This window comes from Mus caroli, unplaced genomic scaffold (assembly GCF_978045245.1).
Source record: "Mus caroli unplaced genomic scaffold, Mus_caroli_1 scaffold_3, whole genome shotgun sequence".
Classification (NCBI taxonomy): Eukaryota; Metazoa; Chordata; class Mammalia; order Rodentia; family Muridae; genus Mus; species Mus caroli.
Genome location: NW_028227258.1, coordinates 156,633,721 through 156,651,088, shown reverse-complemented (window position 1 = coordinate 156,651,088; position 17,368 = coordinate 156,633,721). Strand labels below are relative to the sequence as shown.

The following is a 17,368-nucleotide window of genomic DNA, read 5'->3' as shown; positions in this document are numbered from 1 at the left end:
ATAAAAATAATTCTATCAAAATACAACAGGAATCTTTTCATCTCAAGTACAATTTACTAGGATGTTTGTGTTGGAATTCTGTCAACCCTCTCACACCACAAGTTTCATGCTAATGCCAAATATCAACTTGCAAGGACAAAGGCAGAGCCAGTGTGCACACTGTGGAGGATGCCGGTTTCAGCTGTAGTTGATAATGGAGGGAACCGATGCAAAGAGGTGGGCACTGGGACAGCCAGAAGCCACCATCTGGCCACAGGTCCAACGCCTGTGATTGGTGGTGAAGTAGGGCTTATCTGTCCAGCTGCCTAATGACATGCATACCTGAGTTGTGAGCAACCGAAAGAACGTTCAGCCCCAACAGTCCTCTGCCTCATCTTTGTGCTTAAGGACTGGGAAGGTGCTGGGTAGCCAGGCAATCCTTACTTCTTTAGCTTGTGATGTTCTGCACCCAGTCTGCACCTAGCCACAGACCCTCGGAGGAAGGGATTGGGGGAGAGGGACTCTGAGTCATCTGCCAACGTGGCCCTTGCTCTGCAAGGAGCTGCCATCTGTGCCTCCCAGGGAAAGTGAGCTAGGAAATGCTGCTACCTCAGGACTGGACAACCCAACCCGGCCAGGTCCTCCTTTTGCACACCAGGGTCAGGTCCAGCCCTTTCCTAAGTTGCTTCCAGGAACTGCTCCCCACTCCAGGTTCCTGGAAATGGGCTAGTGGGATTGGGGGTACATACAGGTCTCCTCTGGCAGCAGGACTGGACTAATTACTAGCTCCAGCAGCTTGCTTTTGGCCCTTCCCACAGCTTGTGGGACAAAGGCTTATGTCCCCAAAGTGAGCTGTCCAACTAGGACAGAAAGCCTCTCTGGAGAGGAACAGAGTAAACAACTTGGACTCAGCTGAAACAGTGAGATAAGGCACAGAAAATGGGGAGGTGGCCATGGGTACTGAGTGTGAGCCAGGTGGACACACAATCCCGTGCAGCACACAGCAGTCCCAAGCTGTCCAAGGCCCTCTCAGCCACTCCACAACCCATGTCTCAGCACCCATCCCCACCCGTCACACCACTAAAGGTGCCAGCTGCTCAGGCACTGCTGAACTCATGCCAACCTAACCCCTTACAAAGCTCATTTGCCATTTTTGCTTTAGGTCATGACAGGACTTGTCTAACCCACAGGAGTAGTTAGTCCTGGCTCTGCCACTATTTGCTGTGTGGCATTGGTCAAATCACTTAATTTCCTGGACCTGTTTCTTTCACGGTAAAAGGAGAGGACTGGTGGAGAGGTTCTCTAAGTTCCACTGTTCTGCAAATGCCTCTGGTTTTCATTTCCAAATGTAAGGCCCGTCTATTGTTAACAGCCTGATATTTCCAACCTGAGTTTGGAGCTTGGGTGTTCCAGCCTTGGACAGGATGAAATTTCCTTTACACAGGACAAGACCTCCTGACGAGCTGTAAACTAAGGCCCTGACAGGAACCAGGAAAACATAGTAGCCTGTAGGATTAGACCCTAAAGCAAAAATTTGGGAGATCTCAGTCAAGGCCCTACTTCTTCACTGACAGATGGTCTAACTCAATTTTGTCCAGCTGTGGGCCTTGTGAGGCCTGGTAGGCACAGAACATCTCGAGCCCTGCCACTGATTTCTGTGTCCACCATCAGAACAAAAGCTTCCCCTGCCCAGATGCACTTGGAGACTGGAAACTCACTTGTGACTTTGCCACAGTTGACCCTAATCTTTGCAGAGGTTGCCTAGGATTTTCACTCACCCTGTGAAGCAGGTAAAATCCTGGCCCTTCTAGGTGTCCTCTGTATAGACCCTCCTCCTCCTTGGTAGACAGTCCCCTCCACAGATGGCCTACTCATGTCCCAGCAGCATCTCAGCCCTGGGATAGTGGGTTTTGTTGTTGCTGTTGTCCCGCCAGCTGTGAGGATCCTGTGAAACAGCTGGTGGGACATATGTAAGGCCCATGGAGTCTCCTCTTCCTAAGAGTCACTGGGGCCAAGCTGTAGGGAGCAGCCTTCCTTAAGCTGTAGGGTAATCCGGATCAGGAAGTCAAGGGTTCCATCCACTCTGGGACCAGTGATCCAAGAATCAGCCTCCATGAGGTACCAACTCACTTGTGGCTTTGCCACAGTTGACCCTAATCTTTGCAGTGGGGACACAGAAAGCATCAATCCCATCAGGGTTGGGCAGTGATGGTGAAGACTCCGGCAGAAAGAAAACAGCCCTATCCTTAAGGGTCTCTGTCTTGGGAATGGCTTCCTCTTGACAGCCTGGCACACAGCAGCTCTTGGGATGAAGGCAGGTAGTTTCCAGGCAATCAACTGAGAGTAATGAATTATTTGGCCATCTTAACAAGGGAAGGCAGGCATTAAATGGGAGAGAGGGGCAAGGCAGGCAGTGAGAGGCAGGGTAGAGTGGTAAACAGCACGCTGGCTATGGACCCTGTGTTCCCTTGCTTTGCTGTGTGCCCCTGGCCCACCTCACTCCCCTGAATCCCTGAACCTGAAGTTCTTTTGTTTAGTTATAGGGGGCCTAGAGACCCACACCTCTTGGGATGCTGCAAAACAGCTTAGTCTGACCTTGCCCACCAAACAGCCTTTCCCCAAACCCATATTTCCTAGGCAGCAGCTGAACCTGAGGCTCAACAAAAGGGGAGCCTAAAATAAACAAATCACTTGATTGAAGTGACAAGAGATGATTCTTTTTTAATGAGTTGGACTCAAATAAAAACACATGGTGTCTGGACAGCCTCACCCAAGAGGTGCTGGACCACTAGTGCTACGATAAATACTGTGACTTTATATATATAATCTCATTTGTTTGTTTTTTTACTTATGAAAATAATAAGCTATCATCAACCTGGATAGGCTTCATTACTAAGTTAGCAGACACCAGCTCAGCACAAACTCTCCCGAGATAAACACTGGTGGCTCAGTCAGGAGGAAAAAAAATTAAAAAAAAAAAAAAAAAAACACAAAATCAAAAACAAAAAACCCAATCTCTCCTCAAAACAAAATCTCCTTTAAAGGAGAAGCTACCACATGAGTAACCAGCCAATACTGAGTCACAGGCTGCTGCATGTGGAAGGGGACAGGGAGGAGAGGACAAGGGAGGGAGGGAGGAAAGGAGGATGGACCGGCCAGGTAGGAAGAGTGAACTCTGCCCATGGCTTCCAGGTCTCTGTACCAGATGCCTACGGAGGACAGGGCTGCTCCAGCCCTAGGGCTGAAGGAGGGCCAGCCAGAGCCAGCCAGGAAGGTCTGCTAGTGCAAGTAGTCATCGACTCTGGCAAAGGAGCAAGATCCCAGGCCTGCTCGGGCCATGAGCCGTAGACATTCAGATGCCTGGCCCAGGGCGAGCATCAGAGGAGGCTGCTTTGGCAGGTTCTGAGACTCTAAAATGGTGCTGTTGAGAGCAGCACACACGGACTCTCTCTGGATGAGATCAAGCTGATGAGCAACTGGGCAGCTCCAGGGGTCTGAGTATGCTAGTAGGCTAAAGGCATCCTGCAGCATCTCCTTGTGGGCCAAGTTCTTGCCATACTCCCGGCCCAGCTGCTCGCTCAATCCCTGCAGCTCTCGGCCAAACAGAATGATCTTTTCTGTGGCAGCCTGGTTGCCCCCGCAGAGCTGCCAACGTGGATGCCCTTCCTCCATGCTGGACTCATCTATCTGCAGGTCGTCATGCTTATAGGCCCCATTGACGATGTGCGTGGAGACGCTTTCCAGCACACCATTGGGATAGTGCTCTGCCTCCATCAATCTCGCTATCACTGGTCTCCTGGTTACGGGTACTGCTGTGGGGCTGGGACTTGTTAGAGTCTGTTGAGTTTGACTCGGAGTAATTGACGGAGGACGGGGAAGAGGAGGACGAGGAGGAGGAGCTGGGTGAGGGGTATTTATTGTGGTTCTGTTTGTTCTTGGTGGACGGGATGCCATTGCTGCAGCTGGGACTGTCTGCTCCTGTGTTGTGTATATGGGAACTACTGGGGCCATGTCAGGGGCTGAGGCTGGGGGAGCCAGGGTAGCTGTCCTGGGACTTGGGGCTTCGGGAGGTCAGGCTGCGGACCTCACTGTCAGTGCAGTTCACCATCTCCACAAACTGTCGACACTTGAGCATGAAGAGCAGGTTGGGATTATGTTCCAGCAGCCCAGCCTAGAAGCGCTGGGTTGTCTCAATGGCTTCACTCACCCGGCCTTCCAGCACCAGCTTCTGGATTTTTTGTCTGTTCTTTATGGATGACTGCTCTTCCTGAATTGGGGTTTCAGTCATTCGGGCAAAAGCTGTGGCTGTGGAACAATACCCATGATGCACCAGGTAAGACGAGACCATGTTCTGCAGCACCGCCTGCCACTCACCAAGCCAGGCACTGATGGGAAAGCCGTGCACAGTGCCCTGGACCTTGGCACGCCACTCCCGCATATAGTCCTCAATGTCGAACAGGAAGGGCTTCTGCCCAAAGTTGGCATCCACAATCTCCCCAGGTGTCTGTAGGCCTACAGTGGGGTAGAGGTTGGCCGGGAGATCTGTGAAGGCGATACCAAGGCTGTGACCATTCTTGGTGTAGAAGCAGGTGCCATTGATGAGGTTGACACAACAGTCGATCACATCCACAGTGGTGAATGTGGGACCATAAGGCTGGCCTGTCCCAGAGGAGCAGAAGGAATGCCCATCATCGCCATGGTAACCATAGGAATGCTTGTCCCAACCAGGCAGTCTGTTCATGTTAAAGCCTTGCGCTGAGAGTCCAATTCCCATGTACCCATCTTTTCCTTTGCTGACAATCTTTACTTCAAAATAGTAAATACCACAGGCTGCTGGGATGGGGTGGGTGGCACTTACAGAGGCTGCATCTTTGTGATTTTTGCCATGACCTTTGTAATGGAAACGGAAGTTTCCCTGGGAGAGGCCAATCTAGTTGTACTTGTCCTTGGGGCTCCAGGAGCACAGCTGCGGGGACTCATGCTGATTAACCTCAGGGTACAAGCACTGCAGGCGCGCCACTCAGTTCCTGCTCTCCAAGTGAAGGTAGCCCGCCCCCCAGAGTCCCCACCAGAGGAGTCCCCAGCCTGGGGGTTCCCAGCTCCAGGGTCTGTCTTCACCACTGCCATCTTGGAGGGAGCTGCTATTGAGGGAGCTGCTATTGTGTCCAAGACTTGAAATTCTTATCATAATAGTCACACCAAGGTATTGTATATTATTTGTAATTATTGAGAAGGGTGTTGTCACACTAATTTCATTCTCAGCCAGTTTATTCTTTATGTAGAGAAATTCCACTGATTTGTTTGAGTTAATTTTATATCCAGTTACTTCACTGAAGCTGTTTATCAGGTTTAGGAGTTCTCTGGTGGAATTTTTAGGGTCACTTATATATACCATCATATCATCTGCAAAAAATGATATTTTGACTTCTTCCTTTCCAATTTGTATCCCTTTGATCTCCTTTTGTTGTCTAATTGCTCTGCTAGGACTTCAAGTACTATATTATATAGGTAGGGTAAAGGGGGGAACCCTGTGTAGTCCCTGATTTTGGTGGGATTACTTCAAGTTTATCTTCATTTGGTTTGATGTTGGCTACAGATTTATTGGATATTGCTTTTATTAGGTTTAAGTATGGGCTGTGAATTTCTGATCTTTCCAAGACTTTTACCATGAATGGATGTTTGATTATGTTAAATGCTTTCTCAGCATCTAATGAGATGATCATGTGGTTTTGTCTTTGAGTTTGATTATATAGTGGATTATGTTGATGAATTTCCATATATTATATCATCCCATGTATCCTTGGGATCAAGCCTAATTGATCATGATGGATAATCATTATGATGTGTTCTTGAATACTGTTTGTAAGAATTTTATTGAGTGTCTATGCATCGATAGTCATAAGGAAAATTGGTCTGAAATTCTCTTTCTTTTTGGGGTATTTGTGTGGTTTAGTTTTCAGAGTAATTGTGGATTCAATGGAATGAATTGGATAGAGTGCCTCTGTTTCTGTTTTGTGAAATAGTTGGAGGAGAACTGGAATTAGGTCTTCTTTGAATCCTGCACTAAACCCATCTGGTCCTGGGCTTTTTTTTTTTTTTTTTTCGATTGGGAGACTATTAATGACGGCTTCTATTTATTTTGGGGATATGGGGCTGTTTAAATTGTTAATCTGATCCTGATTTAACTTTGGTACCTGGTACCTGTCTAGAAAATTGTTCATTTCGTCTAGGTTTTCCAGTTTTGTTGAACATAGCATTTTGTAGTAGGATCTGATGATGCTTTGGATTTCCTCAGGTTCTGTATTTATGTCTCCCTTTTCATTTCTAATTTTGTTAATTAGGTTACTTACCCTGTGCCTTCTAAGTAGTCTGGCTAAGGGTTTATTTATCTTATTGATTTTCTCAAAAAAAAAAAAAAGCTGGTGTTTTTGTTGATTCTGTGTATAGTTCTTTTTGTTTCAACTTGGTTGATTTCAGCCCCTAGTTTGACTATTTCCTGCCATCTATTCCTCTTGGGTGAATTTATTTCCTTTTGTTCTAGAGCTTTTAGGTGTATTGGCAAGGTGTTAGTGTGTGCTTTCTCTAGTTTTTTTTTTTTTTTTGGCAACATTCAGAGCAATGAGATTTCCCATTAGGATTGCTTTCATTGTTTCCCATAAGTTTAGGTATGTTGTGGTTTCATTTTTATTAAACTCTAAAAAGTCTTTAATTTTTTTTCTATCTTTCTTCCTTGACCAAGATATCATTGAGTAGAGTGTTATTCAGCTTCCATGTGAATGTTGACTTTCTATTATTTATGTTGTTATTGAAGATCAGCCCTAGTCTCTGGGGATCTGATATGATGCATGGAATAATTTCAATATGTTTGTATCTGTTAAGATCTGTTTTGTAATAGATTATATGGTCAATTTTGGAGAAGGTACCATGAGGTGCTGAGAAGAAGGTATATCAAGGTATATCTTTTTGTTATAGGATAAAATGTTCTGTAGATATCAGTTAAATCCCTTTGTTTCATAACTTCTGTTAGTTTCACTGTGTCTCTGTTTGGTTTCTGTTTCCAGGATCTATCCATTGATGAGAGTATGGTGTTAAAGTCTCCATAAACTATTATTATGGGTTGTGCAATGTGTGTTTTGAGCTTTCCTAAAGTTTCCTTAATGAATGTGGCTGCCCTTGTATTTGGAGCATAGATATTCAGAATTGAGAATTCATCTTGGAAGATTTTACCTTTGATGAGTATGAACTGCCCCTCCTTGCCTGTTTTGATAACTTTGGGTTGGAAGTCGATAATATTTGATATTAAAATATCTACTCCAACTTGTTTCTTGGTACCATTTGCTTAGAAAATTGTTTTTTAGCCTTTTCTCAGGGGTTGTGTCTGTCTTTGTCCATGAGTTGGGTATCCTGTATGCAGCAAATTGTTGGGTCCTGTTTATGTAGCCAGTATCTTTGTCTATGTCTTTTTATTGGGGAATTGAGTTCATTGATATTAAGATATATTAAGGAAAAGTAACTGTTGCTTCTTGATATTTTTGTTGTTAGAGTTGGCGTTCTATTCTTGTCCCTATCTTCCTTTAGGTTTGTTGAAGGATTACTTTCCTGCTTTTTCTAGGGTGTCATTTCCCTCCTTGTTTTGAAGTTTTCCCTTTATTATACTTTGAAGGGCTGGATTCCTGGAAACATATCATGTGAATTTTGTTTTGTCATGGAATACTTTGGTTTCTCCCTCTCTGGTAATTGAGAGTTTGGCAGGTTATTGTAGCACGGGCTGGTATTTGTGATCTCTTAGGGTCTGTTTAACATCTGTCCAGAATCTTCTGTCTTTCATAGTCTCTGGTGAGAAATCTGGTGTAATTCTAATAGGTCAGTCTTTATATGTTATTTGACCATTTCCCCTTACTGCTTATAACATTCTATCTTTATTTAGGGCCATTGTTGTTTTGATTTTTCTGTGTTGGGAGCAATTTATTTTCTGTTTCAGTCTATTTGGAGTTCTGTAGGCTTGTTTTATGTTCATGGGCATTTCTTTCTTTAGGTTACGAAAGTTTTCTTCTATAATGTTGTTGAAGACATTTACTGGCCCTAATGTGAAAGTCTTCATTCTTATCTATACCTATTATGATTAGTTTATTTTTTATTACATCTTATCCTCAATTACATTTCCAATGCTATCCCAAAAGTCCTCCATACCCTCCCCCCTACTTCCCTACCCACACATTCCAATTTTATTTTTGGCCCTGGCATTCCCCTGTACTAGGGCATATAAAGTTTGCATGTCCAATGGGCCTCTCTTTCCAGTGATGGCCGACTAGGCCATCTTTTGAAACATATGCAGCTAGAGTCAAGAGCTCCCGGGTACTGGTTAGTTCATAATGTTGTTCCACGCATAGGGTTGCAGTTCCCTTTAACTCCTTGGTTACTTTCTCCAGATCCTCAATTGAGGGCCCTGTGATCCATTCACTAGCTGACTGTGAGCATCCACTTCTGTGTTTGCCAGGCCCCGGCATAGTCTCACAAGAGACAGCTATATCTGGGTCCTTTCAGCAAAATCTTGCTAGTGAATGCAATGGTGTCAGCGTTTGGATGCTGATCATGGGATGGATCTCTGGATATGGCAGTCTCTAGATGGTCCATCCTTTCATCACAGCTCCAAACTTTGTCTCTGTAACTTCTTCCATGGGTGTTCTGTTCCCAATTCTAAGGAGGAGCATAGTGTCCACACTTCAGTCTTCATTCTTCTTGAGTTTCATGCGTTTAGCAAACTGTATCTTATATCATGGGTATCCTAAGTTTTGGGCTAATATCCACTTATCAGTGAGTACATATTGTGTGAGGTCTTTTGAGATTGTGTTACCTCACTCAGGATGATGCCCTCCAAGTCCATCCATTTGGCTATAGATTTCATAAATTCATTCTTTTTAATAGCTGAGTAGTACTCCATTGTGTAAATATACCACATTTTCTGAATCCATTCCTCTGTTGAGGGGCATCTTGGTTCTTTGCAGCTTCTGGCTAAAAATAAGGCTGCTATGAACATAGTGGAGCATGTGTCCTTCTTACCAGTTGGGACATCTTCTGGATATATGTCCAGGAGAGGTATTGCTGGATCCTCTGGTAGTACTATGTCCAATTTTCTAAGGAACCGCCAGAATGATTTCCAGAGTGGTTGTACAAGCTTGCAATCCCACCAACAATGTAGGAGTGTTCCTCTTTCTCCACATCCTCGCCAGCATCTGCTGTCACCTGAATTTTTGATCTTAGCCATTCTGACTGGTGTGAGGTGGAATCTCAGGGTTGTTTTGATTTGCATTTCCCTGATGATTAAGGATGTTGAACATTTTTCCAGGTGCTTCCCTGCCATTCGATATTCCTCAGGTGAAAATTCTTTGTTCAGTTCTGAGCCCCATTTTTGAATGGGGTTATTTGATTTTCTGGAGTCCACCTAATTGAGTTCTTTATATATATTGGATATTAATCCCCTATCTGATTTACGATAGGTTAAGATCCTTTCCCAAAATGTTGGTGGTCTTTTTGTCTTATTGACGGTGTCTTTTGCTTTGTAGAAGCTTTGCAGTTTCATGAGGTCCCATTTGTCAATTCTCAATCTTACAGCACAAGCCATTGCTGTTCTATTCAGGAATCTTTCCCCTGTGCCCATATCTTCAAGGCATTCCCCCACTTACTCCTCTATAAGTTTCAGTGTCTCTGGTTTTAGTAAAGTTCCTTGATCCACTTAGATTTGACCTTAGTACAAGGAGATAGGAATGGATTTCCCATTCTTCTACATGATAACAACCAGTTGTGCCAGCACCATTTGGTGAAAATGCTGTTTTTCTTCCACTGGATGGTTTTAGCTCCCTTGTCGAAGATCAAGTGACCATAGGTGTGTGGGTTCATTTCTGGGTCTTCAATTCTATTCCTTTGGTCTACTTCTCTGTCACTATACCAGTACCATGAAGTTTTTATCAAAATTGCTCTGTAGTAAAGCTTTAGGTCAGGCATGGTGATTCCACCAGAGTTTCTTTTATCCTTGAGAAGAGTTTTTGCTATCCTAGGTTTTTTGTTATTCCAGATGAAGTTGCAGATTGCTCTTTCTAATTTGTTGAAGAATTGAGTTGGAATTTTTATGGGGATTGCATTGAATCTGTAGATTGCTTTTGACAAGATAGCCATTTTTACAATGTTGATCCTGCCAATCCATGAGCATGGGAGATCTTTCCATCTTCTGAGATCTTCTTTAATTTCTTTCTTCAGAGACTTGAAGTTCTTATCATAGAGATCTTTACTTCCTTAGTTAGAGTCACGCCAAGATATTTTATATCATTTGTGAGTATTGAGAAGGGTGTTGTTTCCCTAATTTCTTTCTCAGCCTGTTTATTCTTTGTATAGAGAAAGGCCAGTGACTTGTTTGAGTTAATTTTATATCCAGCTACTTCACCGAAGCTGTTTATCAGGTTTAGGAGTTCTCTGGTGGAATTTTTAGGGTCACTTATATATACTATCATATCATCTGTAAAAAGTGATATTTTGACTTCATCTTTTCCAATTTGTATCCCCTTGATCTCCTTTTGTTTTTGAATTGCTCTGGCTAGGACTTCAAGTACAATGTTGAATAGGGATGGGGAGAGTAGACAGCCTTCTCTAGTCCCTGATTTTAGTGGGATTGCTTCAAGCTTCTCACCATTTATTTTGATGTTGGCTACAGGTTTGCTGTAGATTGCTTTTATCATGGTTAGGTATGGGCCTTGAATTCCTGATCTTTCCAAGACTTTTATCATGAATGGGTGTTGGATCTTGTCGAATGCTTTTTCTGCATCTAATGAGATGATCATGTGGTTTTTGTTTTTGAGTTTGTTTATATACTGGATTACGTTGATGGATTTCCATATATTAAACCATCCCTGCATCCCTGGAATAAAACCTACTTGGTCTGGATGGATGATTGCTTTAATGTGTTCTTGGATTCAGTTAGCAAGAATTTTATTGAGTAATTTTGCATCAATATTCATAAGGGAAATTGGTCTGACGTTCTTTCTGTGGTTTAGGTATCAGAGAAATTGTGGCTTCATAGAATGAGTTGGGTAGAGTTCCTTCTACTTCTATTTTGTGGAATAGTTTGTGCAGAACTGGAATTAGATGTTCTTTGAAGGTCTGGTAGAACTCTGCACTAAATCCATCAGGTCCTGGGCTTTTTTTGGCTGGGAGACTATTAATGACTGCTTCTATTTCTTTAGGGGATATGGGACTGTTTAGCTCGTTAACTTGATCCTGATTTAATTTTGGTACCTGGTATCTGTCCAGAAATTTGTCCATTTTGTCCAGGTTTTCAAGTTTAGTTGAGTATAGTCTTTTGTAGAAGGATCTGATGTTGGTTTGGATTTCTTCAGGATATGTTCTTATGTCTCCCTTTTCATTTCTGATTTTGTTAATTAGGATGCTGTCCCTGTGCCCTCTAGTGAGTCTAGCTAAGGGTTTATCTATCTTGTTGATTTTCTCAAAGAACCAACTCCTCGTTTGGTTAATTCTTCGAATAGTTCTTGTTTCCACTTGGTTGATTTCACCCCTGCGTTTGATTATTTCCTGCTGTCTACTCCTCTTGGGTGAATTTTCTTCCTTTTTTTCTAGAGCTTTTAGATGTGTTGTCAAGCTGCTAGTATGTGCTCTCTCTAGTTTCTTTTTGGAGGCACTCAGAGCTATGAGTTTCCCTCTTAGAAATGCTTTCATTGTGTCCCATAGGTTTGGGTATGTTGTGGCTTTATTTTCATTAAACTGTAAAAAGTCTTTAATTTCTTTCTTTATTCCTTCCATGACCAAGGTATCATTGAGAAGAGTGTTATTCAGTTTCCACGCAAATGTTGGCTTTCTATTATTTATGTTGTTATTGAAGATCAGCCTTAGATCATGGTGGTCTGATAGGATGCATGGGACAATTTCAATATTTTTGTATCTGTTGAGGCTTGTTTTGTGTGACCAATTATATGGTCAATTTTGGAGAAGGTTCCATGAGGTGCTGAGAAGAAGGTATATACTTTTGTTTTAGGATAAAATGTTCTGTAGATATCTGTTAAGTCCATTTGTTTCATTACTTCTGTTAGTTTCACTATGTCCCTGTTTAATTTCTGTTTCCAGGATCTGTCCATTGATGAAAGTGGTGTTTTGAAGTCTCCCACTATTATTGTGTGAGGTGCAATGTGTGCTGAGCTTTACTAACGTGTCTTTAATGAATGTGGCTGCCCTTGCATTTGGGGCATAGATATTCAGAATTGAGAGTTCCTCTTGGAGGATTTTACCTTTGATGAGTATGAAGTGTCCCTCCTTGTCTTTTTTGATAACTTTGGGTTGGAAGTCGATTTTATTCGATATCAGAATGGCTACTCCAGCTTGTTTCTTCAGACCATTTGCTTGGAAAATTGTTTTCCAGCCTTTCACTCTGTTGTATTGTCTGTCTTTTTCCGTGAGATGGTTTTCCTGTAAGCAGCAGAATGTTGAGTCCTGTTTGTATAGCCAGTCTGTTAGTCTATGTCTTTTGGGGGGGAATTGAGTCCATTGATATTAAGAGATATTAAGGAAAACAATTGTTGCTTCCTTTTATTTTTGTTGTTAGAGTTGGCATTCTGTTCTTGAGGCAGTCTTCTTTTAGGTTCGTTGAGGGATTACTTTCTTGCTTTTTCTAGGGCGTGATTTCCGTCCTTGTATTTTTGTTTGTTTGTTTGTTTGTTTGTTTTTTGTTTTTTGTTTTATCTGTTATTATCCCTTAAAGGGCTGGATTCGTGGAAAGATAATGTGTGAATTTGGTTTTGTTGTGGAATACTTTGGTTTCTTCATCTATGGTAATATGATTAGTTTTTGTCTTCTCATTTTGTGCTGGATTTTGTGGATGTTTTGAGGTAGGATCTTTTTGCATTTTGCATTTTCTTTGACTTCTGTGTCCATGTTTTCTATGGAATCTTCTGCACCTGAGATTCTCTTCCATCTCTTGTATTCTGCTGCTGATGCTTTTATGGTTCCCAATTTCTTTCCTAGGAGTTATATCTTGGATTTTTCTTTCTTTGTGATTTCTTTATTGCCTTTACTTCCACTTTTAGATCCTGGATGGATTTATTCAATTTTTTCACCTGTTTTGTAGTGTTTTCCTGTAACTCTTTAAGGGATTTTTGTGTTTCCTCTTCAAACACTTCTAGTTGTTTACCTGTGTTCTCCTGTATTTCTTTAAGGGAGTTATTTATTTCCTTCTTAAGGTCCTCCATCATCATCATGAGAAGTGACTTTGAATTCGTATCTTGATTTTATGGTGTGATCCAGGACTTACCATTGTGGTAGAGTTTGGTTCTCATGATTCCAAGTAACCTTGCTTTCTGTTGCTTCTGCCTTTATGCTTGCTTCCTGCCATCTGATTATCAAAAGTGCTTTCTGCCCTCAATATATCTGACTGGAGCCTGTCCTCCCTATAATCCCGGTTGCTTCAGGACTCCTCAATGTCCAGATTTCTCTGTGATCCAGTGATTCTGGAATCCTGTGAGCCTGAGATTCTGGATGTGTTAGAGTTCTTGGCAGTCAATCTTCCTCTATGGCCCTGAGATCCTGATGTGACCCAGCTCCTGGTATCCTGGTATCCTGGTATCCTGAAATCCTAACATTCTGGGTGTGTTACAGCACTTGAAAGTGGTGTCTCTTCTGGGGACTGTGGGGCTGTCTGGTGTGTATTTTGTCTGGTATATTTGAACCCAAAGTATACTAGCACATATCAGAAGGATCCTGAGCCCCTGGTCTGGCAGGGCTCCTTTGTCCTTGTTCCTGCTGTCACAGACCTATCATGATTTTTTTAGGAACAGATGTTGTGTTCCACTCGCTAATGATCCTAAGATCATGAGTGTGCTAGGGCACCTGTGGCATGGAGAGTTCTCTGGAGACCATGGGACTGTCTGCTGAGTTTGAACCGAAGGACCAATGATTTGTTTATGACTTGTTTATCTAAAGGTTTGGGATATATATATATATATATATATATATATATATATATATATATTGCTTATATATTGCTTATATATATTGCTTATATATATATTGCATATATATATATTGCACATATATATATTGCATATATATATATATTGCATATATATATTGCATATATATATATATATATATATATATATATATATATATATATTGTTTTTATTTCCATTTTTAGATCCTGGATGGATTTATTCAATTCTTTCACCTGTTTTGTAGTGTTTTCCTGTAACTCTTTAAGGGATTTTTGGGTTTCCTCTTCAATGGCTATATATATATATATATATATATATATATATATATATATATATATACCTTGGGGCAAGATCCTACCCAGCTAAATTTAGATCCAGGTATGGTGATACACACCTTTAATCCCAGGAGACAGGCATGCTGATCTCTGCGTTCAAGCCCAACCTACAGAGAAAGATCCATGAGAGCCAAGCTTAGGCAGTGAAGGAGTTGGAAAACAGAAAGCCAGTGACAATATAATAGTACAAGGGGGTCATGTTCTAGTTCCTTCAAGCAGCAGAACTCAGCAGCTTCAGCCATGTGGCTCTGGCTCTGGAGTTAAGAGACCAGCATCACTGAGGTGAAATCTTCTGGAAATTGTTTTCTGAGAGCACAAAGAAGCTGTGTTCCAGAGATAGCCAAGGTTGTACTTCATGCTGCATCTGGACTTGGTAATGTGTAAGAGTCACTCAGGTGGTACTGCTTGTGAAGGAATGAAGAGATCATGGAGAAAAGCTGAGGCTTAGCACTGTGAGAGGCCAGGGAAGGCCATTGGGGAAGGTGAAGCCTCAGCTGTAGTAGATGGCCCAGGACTGAAGGAGTCATGCAAAGGATTTGAGGCTTGGCACCCCGAAGAGAGCCTATGAGAGGCTATTGGTGAAGCCTACTTGTAGTGGAACACCCCAGTGTATTGGAGATATCAGTTCCATTGGATGATCACCAAGAAAAGCAGCTGTAGTGGAATGGATCAACTTGAGCTTAGAGTGCTACAGAGGGCAGAGCTGGAAAAGTGATGCCAGTCCTTAGGAGGAGTCCAAAAGATCAAGTGGAATCCCAGACACTGAAACAAGAAGCTGTAACATTGAAATTGCCTTGGAGACTCAAAGATGTTAAAGATGCCAGAGCCATGGGATACATGCTGAGGAAAGCTGCTAACAGGGAGTGTAACCAGCCCAGGAGAAAGCAGTTTATTGCAGTCAACAAAGATGAAAAAGGAGTGGAGATCTGAAGTCCGCTTTGACATCAGCCATGGAGATGCAGAGTTTGGAGTTTGCCCAGCTGGTTTCCTGCCTTGCTTTGGAGATTACAGTTAATTAAGTTGAATGAATCTCAGAAGAGACCTTGAACTTTGGACTTTTAACATTGTTGTGACTGCTATAGACTATGAGGACTTTGAAAGTTGGACTAAATGCATTTTGCATTATGCTATGTTTAAGTATGGCCTCCATAGACTCATGTTTTTTAACAAGTCTATGGGGACCAGGGAGTGAAATATGATGGTTTGTATATCCTTGGACCAGGGAGTGTCACCATCTGAAGGAGTGGCCTTGTTGGAATAGGTGTGACCTGGTCGGAATGGGTGTGTCACTGTGGGTGTGGGTATAAGATCCTCACCCTAGTTGCCTGGAAGTCAGTCTTCCACTTGCAGCTTTTGGACATAGAACTCTCAGCTCCTCCTGCGCCAAGCCTTCCTGGATACTGCCATGCTTCCACCTTGATGATAATGGACTGAACCTCTGAACCTGTAAGCCAGCCCCAATTAAATGTTGGTTTTTTTATAAGACTTGCCTTGGTCATGGTGTCGGTTCACAGCAGTAAAACTCTAATTAAGACACACACACACACACAAATATATATATATATATATATATATATATAGAGAGAGAGAGAGAGAGAGAGAGAGAGAGAGGGAGAGAGAGAGAGAAACAAGAGAGAGACAGAGTGAGAGAGACAGAGAGGGACAGAGAGAGACTGAGAGAAAGAGAGAGGGATAAAGAGAGAGAGACAGAGAAAGAGAAAGTCTGAATCTAGTTTCTCCCTTATGTTTCTTCCACCAGTGGGCATCTATCTACCCTAAAAGTCCTGGGATTTGTGGCTGAATGTAACCTGTTGCTTATTTTCCTCCTTCAGTGACTTACATAGCATCTTTCAGTCAGGTGAAGGCCAACTTGTAGGGATGATTCTTTCAGATCACTTGTTAGCTTGAATTCTCCATTATCACCGGTTCTTTACCTCTTTTGTTTTCAGCAACAAAGTTTTTCATCATGTTCTAGAGAGTAACCAAGAGCAAGAGCAAGAGCATTGTTTTGGGCAATGGTACCTTACTTACAGAATTTTAAGAGGAGGAATAAAGGTTGAAAATTGTCATTGAAAGGAAGTAGTCTATGAGTCCATACAGGATTATAACAGAATACCCTGAGACGTGAAGGGTATAAGATTTGTTTAAAGGATGAATTATCAAATATCTTGATCACTGTTGTTTATGCAATATTGCAGCAATATTGGTATAAATCCCACATAGCACTTAAAACCTGGTAGAGACCCTTCCGGTTGGCACCAGCCCCGTGTCACCTTGGGCATGGAGTCGGTGGATACCCCCAAGGTCCCTAGAGGACTCTCCATGCAATCTTAGGACCACTGATGAGTGGAACACAACTTCTGTTCCATTCCAATTGCATTGGACCTGAGACAGCATTAGGTAAGCAGTAAACCCGGCCAGACCAGGGTCACAAGTTCTTTCCGGTCTTCTCCAGCACCAAGTCACATGGGTGAGGAGTTGGAAGAAATCCTCAAGGGGCCTAGAGACAGCTTCTGGGGCAGAACCTTTTTCAGGCTCCAGACATCCTGGCACCTTCCCTGCCAGAGAATAGGTGTACTCCCGACCAGGGAGGGCTTTGCCAGAATGCGTGGGGAAGCCATCTCGGTTCCCAGATCACTTCGAGACCAGTCTGCACAGATGAGAGTGTTGACTACAGAAGCTTAAGGCTTCTGGGACAGGCCCAGTTTCAGGCCTTCATCTTCTGCCAGGAGGCAGGTCCGAATGCCAGATATTTGTGCACCTTCCCTGCAAGAGGAGAACTTGCCTGCAGAGAGTGCTCAGAACACTGAAACTCAGGAGAGAGTCTCCTAGGTCTGCTAATAGAGGATAACAGAATAATGAGAGGAATAAGCTCTAACCAGAGACAACTATAACAACTAACGCCAGAGATTACCAGATAGCGAAAGGCAAACATAAGAATCTTACTATCAGAAACCAAGGCCACTCACCATCATCAGAACACAGCACTCCCAAGTCAGCCAGTCCTGGGCACCCCAACACACCTGAAAACCTAGACCAGGGTTTTAAAAGCATATCTCATGATGA

General features: G+C 42.7%; 1 pseudogene; it reads right to left on the bottom strand.

Annotated features, from left to right (window-relative positions):
* Window positions 1-3,083: 3,083 nt before the first annotated feature.
* LOC110291575 (ran-binding protein 10 pseudogene) lies at window positions 3,084-4,900 on the bottom strand (annotated as a pseudogene).
* Between the last annotated feature and the right edge of the window lie 12,468 nt (window positions 4,901-17,368).